Source organism: Miniopterus schreibersii (assembly GCF_964146895.1).
Source record: "Miniopterus schreibersii genome assembly, chromosome: 16".
In the NCBI taxonomy this organism is placed as follows: Eukaryota; Metazoa; Chordata; class Mammalia; order Chiroptera; family Miniopteridae; genus Miniopterus; species Miniopterus schreibersii.
In genome coordinates, this window is record NC_138116.1 from 16,165,683 (window position 1) to 16,176,626 (window position 10,944).

A 10,944-nucleotide genomic window follows, 5' to 3' on the forward strand; every position below is an offset into this window, starting at 1 on the left:
CCTAGATATATACCATTGCTATGGCTTTTGCAGACAGAGAGACAGAGACAGAGAGAGAGACAGAGACAGACAGTGAGAGAGAAACAGAGAGAGAGACAGAGAGGGACAGAGAGAGACAGAGAGGGACAGAGACACACACACACACACAGAGACAGAGAGAAAGACACACACAAAGAGAGACACAGACACACACACACAGAGGGACAGAGAGAGAGGGGCAAACAGAGAGACAGACAGAGAGACACACACAGAGAGAGAAAACCCTGCGGATTTCCTCGCATACCTTCTGGCTCAGAAGAGCCCCTTTTCTTGGTCCTATAGCCAAAAACTGAGTGCTGCTTTCACATTTTTGCTGCCCTAGCCCCCTGCGCGTTTCCACTCCTCACCGCCCTGGGTTCACAGAAGGAGACAAAGGAGGGAGAAGACCGGGGACTCAACACTGCACCGGCGCTTTACCTTTTCTGATCTGTTTCTTTTTCAGAATTCCCAGGTACTTGTGTTTTGCGCCCTGTGCAGGGTTTTTAGTTCGTTGTAACCGTGGAGGAGGCTGCGTAATGAGCTTGCTCTCTCGTGGCTCGCGTCGGTACTCCTAAGGCGATGTTGAAGGTGGAAAATCACGTCATAAAGACGGATGAACTCCTGGTGGGCCGTGGAAGTGGTGGCCGTATTTTCGGAATCATGATCAGGGTAAATAGACTGGCCCTGTAAAGTATATCTCTGGAGGCAAATTGTTTGAAATTGGGTTTGCTCTGGAAAATCTAGGGGGTGCGCTTATCAAGTATTTTTGTTCTTAAGACGGGATTAGTGTCTCCTCTCTGCATTTTCACAGCTCTGGGGCTTCCTTCCTGGGGCTTCCTTCCTAGTTCTCGCCACACTGAGTTGAACTCGCTGGTTTCCTTACTCTCTCGCATTATTGAGAAAGCGCTGGCTCACCCTCCTGATGTCAGCATCTAGCAATGATGCCTGGCAATTGATAGGCACTGAGTATTTGCTGAGTAAATCGATGAACCAAACTATGGAAGGCTCGTACACATCTTTCCTATACGTAGGTGTGTTATTTACCCAGAGGTTGGGAAGTCAGCCTGTCCTTGAGATTTCAATTCTGAGCTAAATCTGATATTTTCCACACACTTTTACAGGTTCTCAGGGATTATGTTCTCATGGTCACCTTTTCACATTGATAATTCAATCTGGTTACAGCCTGTCTCCTCTGATTCTCCTTTCTGCTGCATATAGTAAATCAAACATGAAATTGAACTTTTTTGTGTTCACTCCCAAACTCCTTTATGCAGGGTGTGTGTGTGCGCACATGTGTGCATGTGTCCGTGTGCATCTGCCAGTGTATTATGGGTGTGCAGCCTTTGAGAAGGTCCAGGGCGATGGAGGGGTTACTGCCTTGAAGACAGAAAACTTAAACATGGAGGTTGTATGCTTCTGAGAATCTGCCCATTGGTGCACAGTCTCTTTGCTCTCCTCTAGATTCCATTTGCCTCATATTATTGTACAGGATAAATTATCTTCCCACCCTTCTAGTGAGTTTGGGTCTACTTTTGCATATCCAAAGACCCATTAGTGGTGCTGCTGAAATGAAGAGTAATCGAAAATAAAATAAGGAGTCACCTAAACCCTTTAGGACAGAAGAGCAGGCAGAGGCTTTCAAGCTTCAGTTTCCTTTCTCCCTTATCTTAATGAGCATATAGAGATTTAATTTTCATCTGGTATGGTGGAAGCCACACTCTCTACCCTTCGTCCTGACTTCCTCCATGAAACACAGACACAGCTCAAGTCAGCTATGGCTTTCAAATGACAATTCGTCTGTCCAGCTACACATCCCGGCCCATATAGATGTTCATTTCCCTAAGATCAGAAAACAACACACCTCCCTAAGAAGAATATCACCCCGTTTGCAAAGGAGCATGAGGTTTGAGTTAGAAGGGCTTTGCTCGAATCCTGGCTATAACTTTCTGCCTGCATTATGTTGAGATAAGTCAAAACTCGGACATCTTTTCCACATAAAGATACTAACATATCAGGCCCATAGTTTGGTTCACCTACTGTCCCTTTGAGCCTCAGTTTTGCCATCTGTAAAATGAGAGCAATCATATTCTTGGGATGTAAAATAGCTGTAGGAATTAAGTGAAATATATGCAAAGGCGTTTTGTAAAGTGTTATTTGTGCTACAAATCCTAGCTATTGTCATTATGTTAACAGTGATTATTTTACGAGGAGTTATTTTCATACTTTCCAACTTTGAAGCCAAAGGCTGCCCCACTCCCAATCAATTCTGAAGCAGCTACGATATAAAGTATAGCCCTGGCCGGTTATGTTCAGTGGTTAGAGCATCGGCCCACGGACTGAAGGGTCCCGGGTTCCATTGCGGCCAAGGGCACGTACTTTGGTTGCAGGTTCGATCCCGGCCCCAGTGGGGCGTGTGCGGGAGCCAACCCATCGATGTGTCTCTCACATCACTGTTTCTTTCCCTCTCCCTCCCTCCCCCTCTCTCCCTCCCCGTCTCTCTCCCTCCCTCTCCCCCTTCCACTCTCTCTGAAAAGCAATGGAAAAAACATCCCCGGGTGGGGATTACTAACAAAAGCTAAAGCATATACTTGGCTATATATGGAAGTACCTCGAAGTGAAATGGTGGCCAAGGGGAGCTTCTCCACACACAGGGGTCCCTGTCCGGTAAGGGCACTTCTCTCTATCTTAGCGCCATACCTCGGTTCCTTTCCTTCCTGTGCCCCACATAGGGGTCGGGGGCTTCCCTGTGGTGATCAGAGGATGAGGGGCGAGGGGAAGACAACAATATAAGTAAAGAGGGCCCCCGAGTTACTGGCCTCCATTCTAGTCAAGAAACTTGACCTGTGCTGGTAAAGATTCTGCCATCCTCATGAACAAGTAAGTTCAGAGCGAATGAATATGTTTGGTAGCTCCTCTCATGGAAATTCTTGGTTGTTTTCAACTGCAGCTAAATTTGATCATATAATCTGGATATTAAAATTTAAAATTTACCTCCAGAAATGTTTGGAGTGCAGGCAAATTGTGAGAGAGACTCTCGCTGAAGAACTACAGCTATACCCTATGAATCACAGAACTTACATTATCCATGTCAAATCTCTTATGAGAGCAGCACTGGGTCTCTTGGTATTTCTTTGGTTAGTACATGAATTTGATTGATTAAATGAAAAGGGAAAAAAAAACGTTCTGGAAAATTACTTATAGTGATGAGCTACTAAAAAGCATATAAGTGTGGCCAAATGCTTTGCCATTATAGTTAAATAAATCCATTGGAGTTTAATGGTCATCTTTCAAATCCATTCGCTGTGATAAATGTCCACACTAAAGTCCCTGGGTTTGGAAGGCTAGCCTGCACCATCTCTCACTCATGAAAACAATTTCTTTAAAAATAATTTAAAGGCATTTTTTCCCCCACAACAAAATAAAGGAAGTTTAAACAACAGAATATAAATCACTTACTATGCCATTATTCTAATCCAATAATTGATTTCCTAGTTTTCAGATGTTCTTTCACCTCCACGTGCATATATTTTTTTGTAGTTGTTCTTAGTGGCCTGATTTATAATCTGCTTTCACTTAACATTATGTCATTATCGCTTCCCATGATGATACATAGTGACCATCATTATCTCTCTTACAAGCTGCTTAATAACACTTGGGCAGTGTAATATCGCATTATTATTCCATTAACTTAATGTGGCACCATTTACATAGACATTTAAATTGTTTACAAGTCTTTGCTGTTACAGATATTCGTGCACTATCTTCATGGATATAGCTTTTTGTGGTTATTTTGTTCTGTTCTTTCTTTAGGATACATTTCCTAGTAGATTCAAAAAATTATTGTACAACCATACAGTGCCACCAGTACATGGGAGTGTCCCAAGGTCAACACGACAGTGCCACTTTTTGTGTGAATATTTAAAGCTTTTGAATAACTCTAATAATTTAACAGAAATAAATTGTCATCTCAAGGTTGACTTTGCATTTTATTAATATTGAGTCAAACATTTTCCATATATTTGTTTATTACAGCTTCTTTTTGTGGGAGTAAACTGCCCCTCAGTTCTCTTTATGATTTCTTAGATGGCTTCAGATAATGGAAATAACCATGTCTGTAAAGATTTAAAAAACAATATTTGACTTCTTAAATTTTCCAAAAGACTAAGACATTGTAATTCAACTCTTAATCCTTGAGTTTATTTGGAAGAGTTGGGCCCATTTGTATACTTCAAGTTGGCAGCTTTAAGAAAATAATATGCTTTCAGGTTTCTGTGTGTCAACATGGAGAAAGAAAAAGCTGATGAGCAGCCCGGCTCATCAACTTTTTGTTGATGTGCCTGGGTGTGGCTCAGCGGTGTTGTGCATTGACCTAGGATCCAGGCGATCTCGGTTCGATTCCTGGTCAGAGCACATGCCCAGGCTTCGTGCTCGATCCCCAGAGGGGGCGTGCAGGAGGCAGCCGGTCAATGACTCTCTCATCATTGATGTTTCTATCTCTCCCTCTCCCTCTCCTTTCCTCTCTCTGAGATCAATAAAGATCAAACAAAAAACTTTCACAGCTTCTTTTAAAAAAAAAAAGAAAAAGTTGAGCAAATATGAGGTCAGATAAAAATTTCCAAGGGTGGAGAGATTTTGCAAACTGACTAATGAATGTGTAACTACTTCTTATTTCTTCCCACGATGACATTGAGAAACTGATGAGCATTTGAAGGAATTATATCCTGTAAAAGTGTTTCCTATTTTTCTGTATGCTGGAAGATTTTGTGTGATTTTGAAATGATATGTTTCTCGGAAGTTTGGTGGAAATCTACTGCAATATTGCCTGAGTGTGGATTTGTGTGTGAAGATTTCCAAAGGGTTATGGCACTATCCTATTCCTTCCCAACTCTGTTTTGTTGTTGTTGTTGTGTTTTTTTTTCTGGTAGCATGTTTTCATTTCATCTAAGTTTTCAAAATGTTTGGCATACAGTTGTTCGTAGCGCTCTCTTAGAATTCAAAAAATCTCTAATGTAACTATAGTTATGCTTCCTTTTTAATCACATTTTAATTTGTCTCTTCCCTCTGTCTCTTTTTCTGGATTAATCTTCCAGAGAATTATTAAGCTTATCTTTTTAACTAGTTGAATTTGTCTTTGGTGATGTTCTCTAATGACTTTGTTTCCTATTTCATTTATTTTCTGCTTTTAAGTTGATTACTTTTCTGTAATTTTATTATGCTTCACTCGTTAATTTTAGACTTTTGCTTTTCTAATATAAGCTTATTTTAAAGCTAAAATTTTCCTCTGAATACCATTTTAGCTATATTCCACAGGTTTTGATATGTAATATTTTCTTCTGAGTAGTTTAACATTTTCATTATTATTTCCTTTTCAACTCTATTTATTTAAAAGAGGTATTTCAAATTTCCAAATGTATAGAAATTCTCAAATTTTTCTTTTTATTATTGACTTCTATAATTGCATTTTAAGAAAACATAGTCTGTATATCTATTCTTTGAAATCTTTTGAGACTTAATTAATGGTCAGTATTTGTAAATACTGATTTGTGTAAGTTGTCCTAGTGTGCATGGAAGAATGTATATTTTAAAAGTGACAGGTGTTGATTTATATATGTTCATTAATCAATCATGCTATTTATATTTTTCAAATCTTTAGTATACTTATTTGTTTTATGTTCTTGGCTTATTGGTAATGTGGGATGTGTATTGAAATATTTCACTGTGAGAATGGTTTTTAAATTTTTTTCCCTGTAATTTTATTTATTTATTTAGCTGGTATATTTTGAGGCATTTTAAAAAATTAGGATACAACTTTAGAACTGTTATATTTTTCTAGATGAATTGACATTTTTTCAATATTAGTGTCAATCACTGATATAAGTTTTCTCTTAAAGTTTGTTTTGCCTGATATTAACATCTTTATGCAAACAATAATTTTAAAAGTGTTTTTTTGGTATATATGTTTTTGGCCTTCAATTGTATTTTTATGTCCCTTTTGAAACAAAAAATAAATTCCCTTGACAATCTGTCTTTTAACTGACAAATTTAGTCCATTTAATTCATTGTAATTATTGCTCTATCAGGACTTCTTTGTTTCTTCTGCACTTATTATGTTTCCCATTTTCCTATACTCCCTTTTTCTTACTGGGCAAAATAGATAATTTCAAGATTCCTTTTGCTCTAACATTCTATGATATTGTAAAGTAGATAATTAAATAAAAACTAGTGTTATTATAAGCTAACAGCAACCAGTGTGAGTGAGAAAAGTCAGGAATGGCTTTGTTTGAAGGATAGATTCTGTATGAGTTGGCAGAGAGATGAAGTGTGAAAGGAGTTTATGAATTTGGGAGCAGAAAATTACCTGGAGGTCAGAGAAGAAAGATGTTAGGTCATGGCTACCAGGAGAAGACTTAGCCTAGAAGGAAGGGGGAAGAGGAGAGGAGGAAGGGACTGAAAGATGATTTCTGTGTAACACTGAGCATGATTAGCACTACAAACATACCTTGCAGATGTTTACGCCAGGAGTTAGAGAAGCAGCTTTAGATCTTGCAGTGGGCTCTCCACCGACTCAGAGTGGTGATGCCAACCACTCTGACATTTTGTGTCCTTTTGATATGGGAGAAGCAGGTGGGAAGTGGATTGTTCCTGCTGGCCTTGGGTGGGGGGAAAAGCACAGGTGAAAGTGATTTGACCACTGAAATCCTGTTTCCACAGGATGGTGACCCATATCGGTGCAGGTGACATTCAAGCTATCACAGCATGCCGGGGGCCCCACATGTTGTCTATCTGTCGACTTCTGTGGGAGAGATGATTCTTTTTGGAAATGTTTATTAGAAAGCTCAGAAAACAAATTTGACTTCCTAACACCATTTATATTTTTTTGTAAGTAAAAGTGCAAAGGCTATCTTACACAGTGCTTTAGAAAATGTTCATAATTTTGGGAAAAAAGGGAGTAGAAAACACTGGTCAAAAAACCCTGTTATAAGAGAGCAAGATTGGTGTCCCCTCATTTACACTCCAGCCTGGGAAATGGTCGTTCATTAGGTGATAAGAGAAAAGCAGAAGCATGTTCATGACCCTCCTATTAAAGCCAAATTTAAGGCTGAAAAAGAAATAATGACTGAAAGTTTACAAGAATGGAGTGGCATGTTGCAGCTTTTGCTCTTGTCACCGTTAATAAATCTGTGCCGCCCTATGCCCACTCTATCCCAGGGAGCTGCCTGCGTGATGATAAAATCTCTCTCCTACATTAGCGATCTGAATGGAGTAATGAAATGTCACTTTGTCGAAGATTAGATGTTGGCAGGGGGTCAAAAAGCAAATGGGCTAGATTGGGCCTTCGTGCTGACCGATGACTTCAAGTACAAGATACTGATTGGACAAGATTCACTAGTGGGCAGAGTCACCGTGCACCAGATGGCTTAATTTGGTCACCACTTCTCCAGACCTTGAACCTAGTAAATTAACAATGAGAAGCGTGAATTAATAGTGTTGGCCATCTTCCTTTCCTTTTTCCACCTGAATATTGGTCATTGGTCTGAGCCAGGGGATGGTAAAAACGAGATCCAGGCTTATGTTTAAGAAGCAGGTGACCCTGCACAAGGCCTTGAAACTAAGCTCTGTGTTATAACCCAGTATTATTAACACTTTTCTTTAAGGAGTGTTGGGCGAGGCTCAGCTAAAAACAGAGAGGGCTTTTATTAAGCATATGCTATAATTTCCTCTGTGTTGAACTCTTTGGAAAACCTTGCTTGGTAAGAGGGCCATAGAGCACAGTTTGGGATTTCTTATGTCCTCTAGTTAGATGCCATCAGAAGTTCACCCTGTTCTTTTCATGAAAGCAACACATTTCCTGCAGGCACTGTTACCATGACATTTCAGCACAACGGGCTGTATTTTCTTCCCTGGCTAAAACGAAAAAATGTCACTCGAGTGTCTATCTGTACGTGACTCTCATTGAGAGGACAGCATTTAGAGATGGCAGCAGGCCAGATGGACTAATCTGATTGCGAGTGGAGCGGGGGGCTTCTGGCCTGTCCCATGGAATCTTCTGTGAGAAAACGCTGATGAAAAATAGATTAGGTTTTTACCAAGTGGAGCTTCGGGTGTCAAATGCCTGAGTTGTACCAGTTCCCATCCTCGTTACAATTACTGTCATAAAAAATTGGTTCACATTATGCTTTTATTTTATTTTGGTCCTCATTGCAATTTTATCAGAAAGAAATAAGATCCGGGAGTGCATTATTTGCGTGGTCCCTGGGAACCAGTGGTCCCTGTCGCTGTGAGGTTTATTGTCTTGCTCAGGTGGTCTGTGGAGGTGTTTCATGAAAATTCAAGTTCTTAGCTGGAAAAAGTGCCTCATGGGATGAAGAAGACTGAGAACATGTTCAAAGGAGCAGAAAGAAGAGACAGGAGCAGAAACTGGAGGCATAAATTTGTACCCACAACATGATACAGGCTCTGTGCTGGAGAAGCATTTTAAAAGGAAATGAAGATAACGAATAATAACTGAGAGAGCAAAAGGCAAAATGGGGAGAGTATTCTGCAGTGAGCAGCTGCTCACTACACCCCTCTCTAGGATGGCGTTTTTTTTCACATGTAGGCATATTAAAGACCCTGGGAAGGCTCACACGAAAGAGCCTGTTTAACTTTATTTAACCCAGAGTGTCTGGAAAAGATTCTGCCCTGGAGCCCTTTTTTGATGTGTGTTAACAAGATGCCACATGATTTGGAAAACTGACTTGGATAGGGTTGTTCACATACTCTTGCCCCATTAATAGGAGCTTGGCCATGTTAAGGGTGCTAGTTGTGGCCCTGATTAAAACTTGCTGCTCTAAAAAGAAGAGCAAAGTAACAATATTTACTGAGATTCCATCAGTTTGTTCTCTTTCTGAATGTTTCTGTTCTGTTTATTTTGTTCTTTAGATTCCACATATAAGTGAAATCATAAGGCATTGTCTTTCCCTGTCTGACTTATTTCACTCAGCACAATACCCTCTAGGTCCATCCATGTTGTCACAAATGGTAAGATTTCATTCTTTTTTATGGCTGAGTAATATTCCATTGTATATAGGTGCCACACTTTTTTTTATCCAATTGTCCATTGATGGGCACTTAGGTTGTTTCTATATCTTGACTTGCAATGCCCTTTATTTTATAACCGGATATTATTTTCCCCACTTTAAAAGAAATTTGAGGTTCTGAGTGACAAAGTGGTTTTTCCAAGGTATAAAATAATTTGGTTGTGCAAAGAGATAACCATGCCAGGTTATTTTTCTGCTAGCACCAGGCTTTTTCAACTAGACCACAGAAGGCAAGCAGGTCATCATTTCCTAGTAGTAGGAGTAACATCCTGGTTTGCCTGGGATCCTGGAATATGGGGCTTTCAGTGATAAAACTGAGAAACTCTCAGGCAAAGTGGAATGAGCTGGTCACCTTACATTCCTCCCTCAAATCCCCGTAACAAATGTAGATGGACCATCCTGACACTCTTTTCTGTTGAGCCCGCATATGGTCTTAGAATCTTTCTGGATGCTGTACTCCATGCAGCCGCTACCAATCACTGGGAATATGGTGTGTGTGGGGTTTGAGGAAGTTTGGCGGGGAGGTTGAGGGGAGGTTATTTTTCATCTCTACCCTGTAATATGCTGGCTCATATAAAACCCATTTCATACCAAATTAGCCAGAGTGCTAGGGGAGGGCTCTTAGAGACCCTGTCTCTGCTTTTCAGACTCTAGGCTATATCATGCAGTGAGCTGACATTTAGTGATTTTTCTTCCCTTTAGTCTAATACCTTTCATTTGTGACCCAAATCCATTCTTCCCAATTCCCAAACCCATTAAATCTGGACTAGTCTTCTTCGTGTATCTTATTTTAGCCTCAGCTTTCGGTCTTCAGGACATGCCTTAAACAAGTGATTTACTCATTTAATATAGAAAAAGGTGCTTCTACCAATTTGAAAACAGAATCAATTTATTGAAGCTTCTTTGTAGAACAGAAATATGTTTCTTCTCTCCCTTTTCAACATGAAATTTTAATTATGTCATAGATCAAAATCAATATTAAAATGTGTAGGAGTTAAACGAAACAATGAAATCCTTCAAATCTCAGGTTATATGTCACCTTAGAGAACATTTTCTGATATCCTGTGCTAAAAGTCAGTTCTAGTCCTCAACTCCTATACAATTTGTCATTAAGCTTCTAAAATAGAGTATACATAAGGAAAAGAAAACAGCCGTTTCACAAGGTGGTGCCGAAATCAAAGAAGGAAACCCCTGCCCCTCACAAAGCCAAAGCCAAAGCCAAAGCCAAGTCTTTGAAGGCAAAGAGTAGAGCGGAAAGGTGTCCACAAGCCACAAAAAAAGAAGCCCCAACTTCCAAGGGCTAAAGATACTGTGGTTCGGAAGGCAGCCTAAATATCCTTGGAAGAACGCCCCCAAGAGAGACAAGCTTGACCACTGTGCCGCCAGCAGGTTCCCCCTGACTACTGAGTCAGCCATGAAGAAAATGGAAGTCCACCATACGCTTGTGTTCACTGTGGATGTCAAGCCAACAAGCACCAGAGCAAACAGGCAGTGAAGAAGCTCCATGACATTGATATGGCCAAGGTCAACACCTGATCAGGCCTGATGGAGAGAAGAAAGCATATGTTCAACTGGCTCCTGACTATGATGCTCTGGATATTGCCAACAAAATTGGGATAATCTGAACTGAGTCCCACTGGCTAATTTTAAATATAAAAATGTTTTATTGTAAATAAAAAAGAACACAAATCATACATTTTCTTCTTGATACATTTCACAAAGTGATCACACTCTTGTAATCACTACCCAGACTAAGAAATAGAATATTATCAGTACCCTGGAAGGCCTCTTCATGCTATGTCTCAGCCACTACCCTCCTAAAATCAACCACTCTCCTGACCTTATC

General features: G+C 40.1%; 1 pseudogene across 1 annotated transcript; it reads left to right on the forward strand.

Annotated features, from left to right (window-relative positions):
• Window positions 1-597: 597 nt before the first annotated feature.
• Window positions 598-10,723, forward strand: LOC308568787 (large ribosomal subunit protein uL23 pseudogene; annotated as a pseudogene). Its single transcript has 2 exons — window positions 598-704; window positions 10,225-10,723. The product of its transcript is annotated as a large ribosomal subunit protein uL23 pseudogene (transcript).
• Window positions 10,724-10,944: the final 221 nt, after the last annotated feature.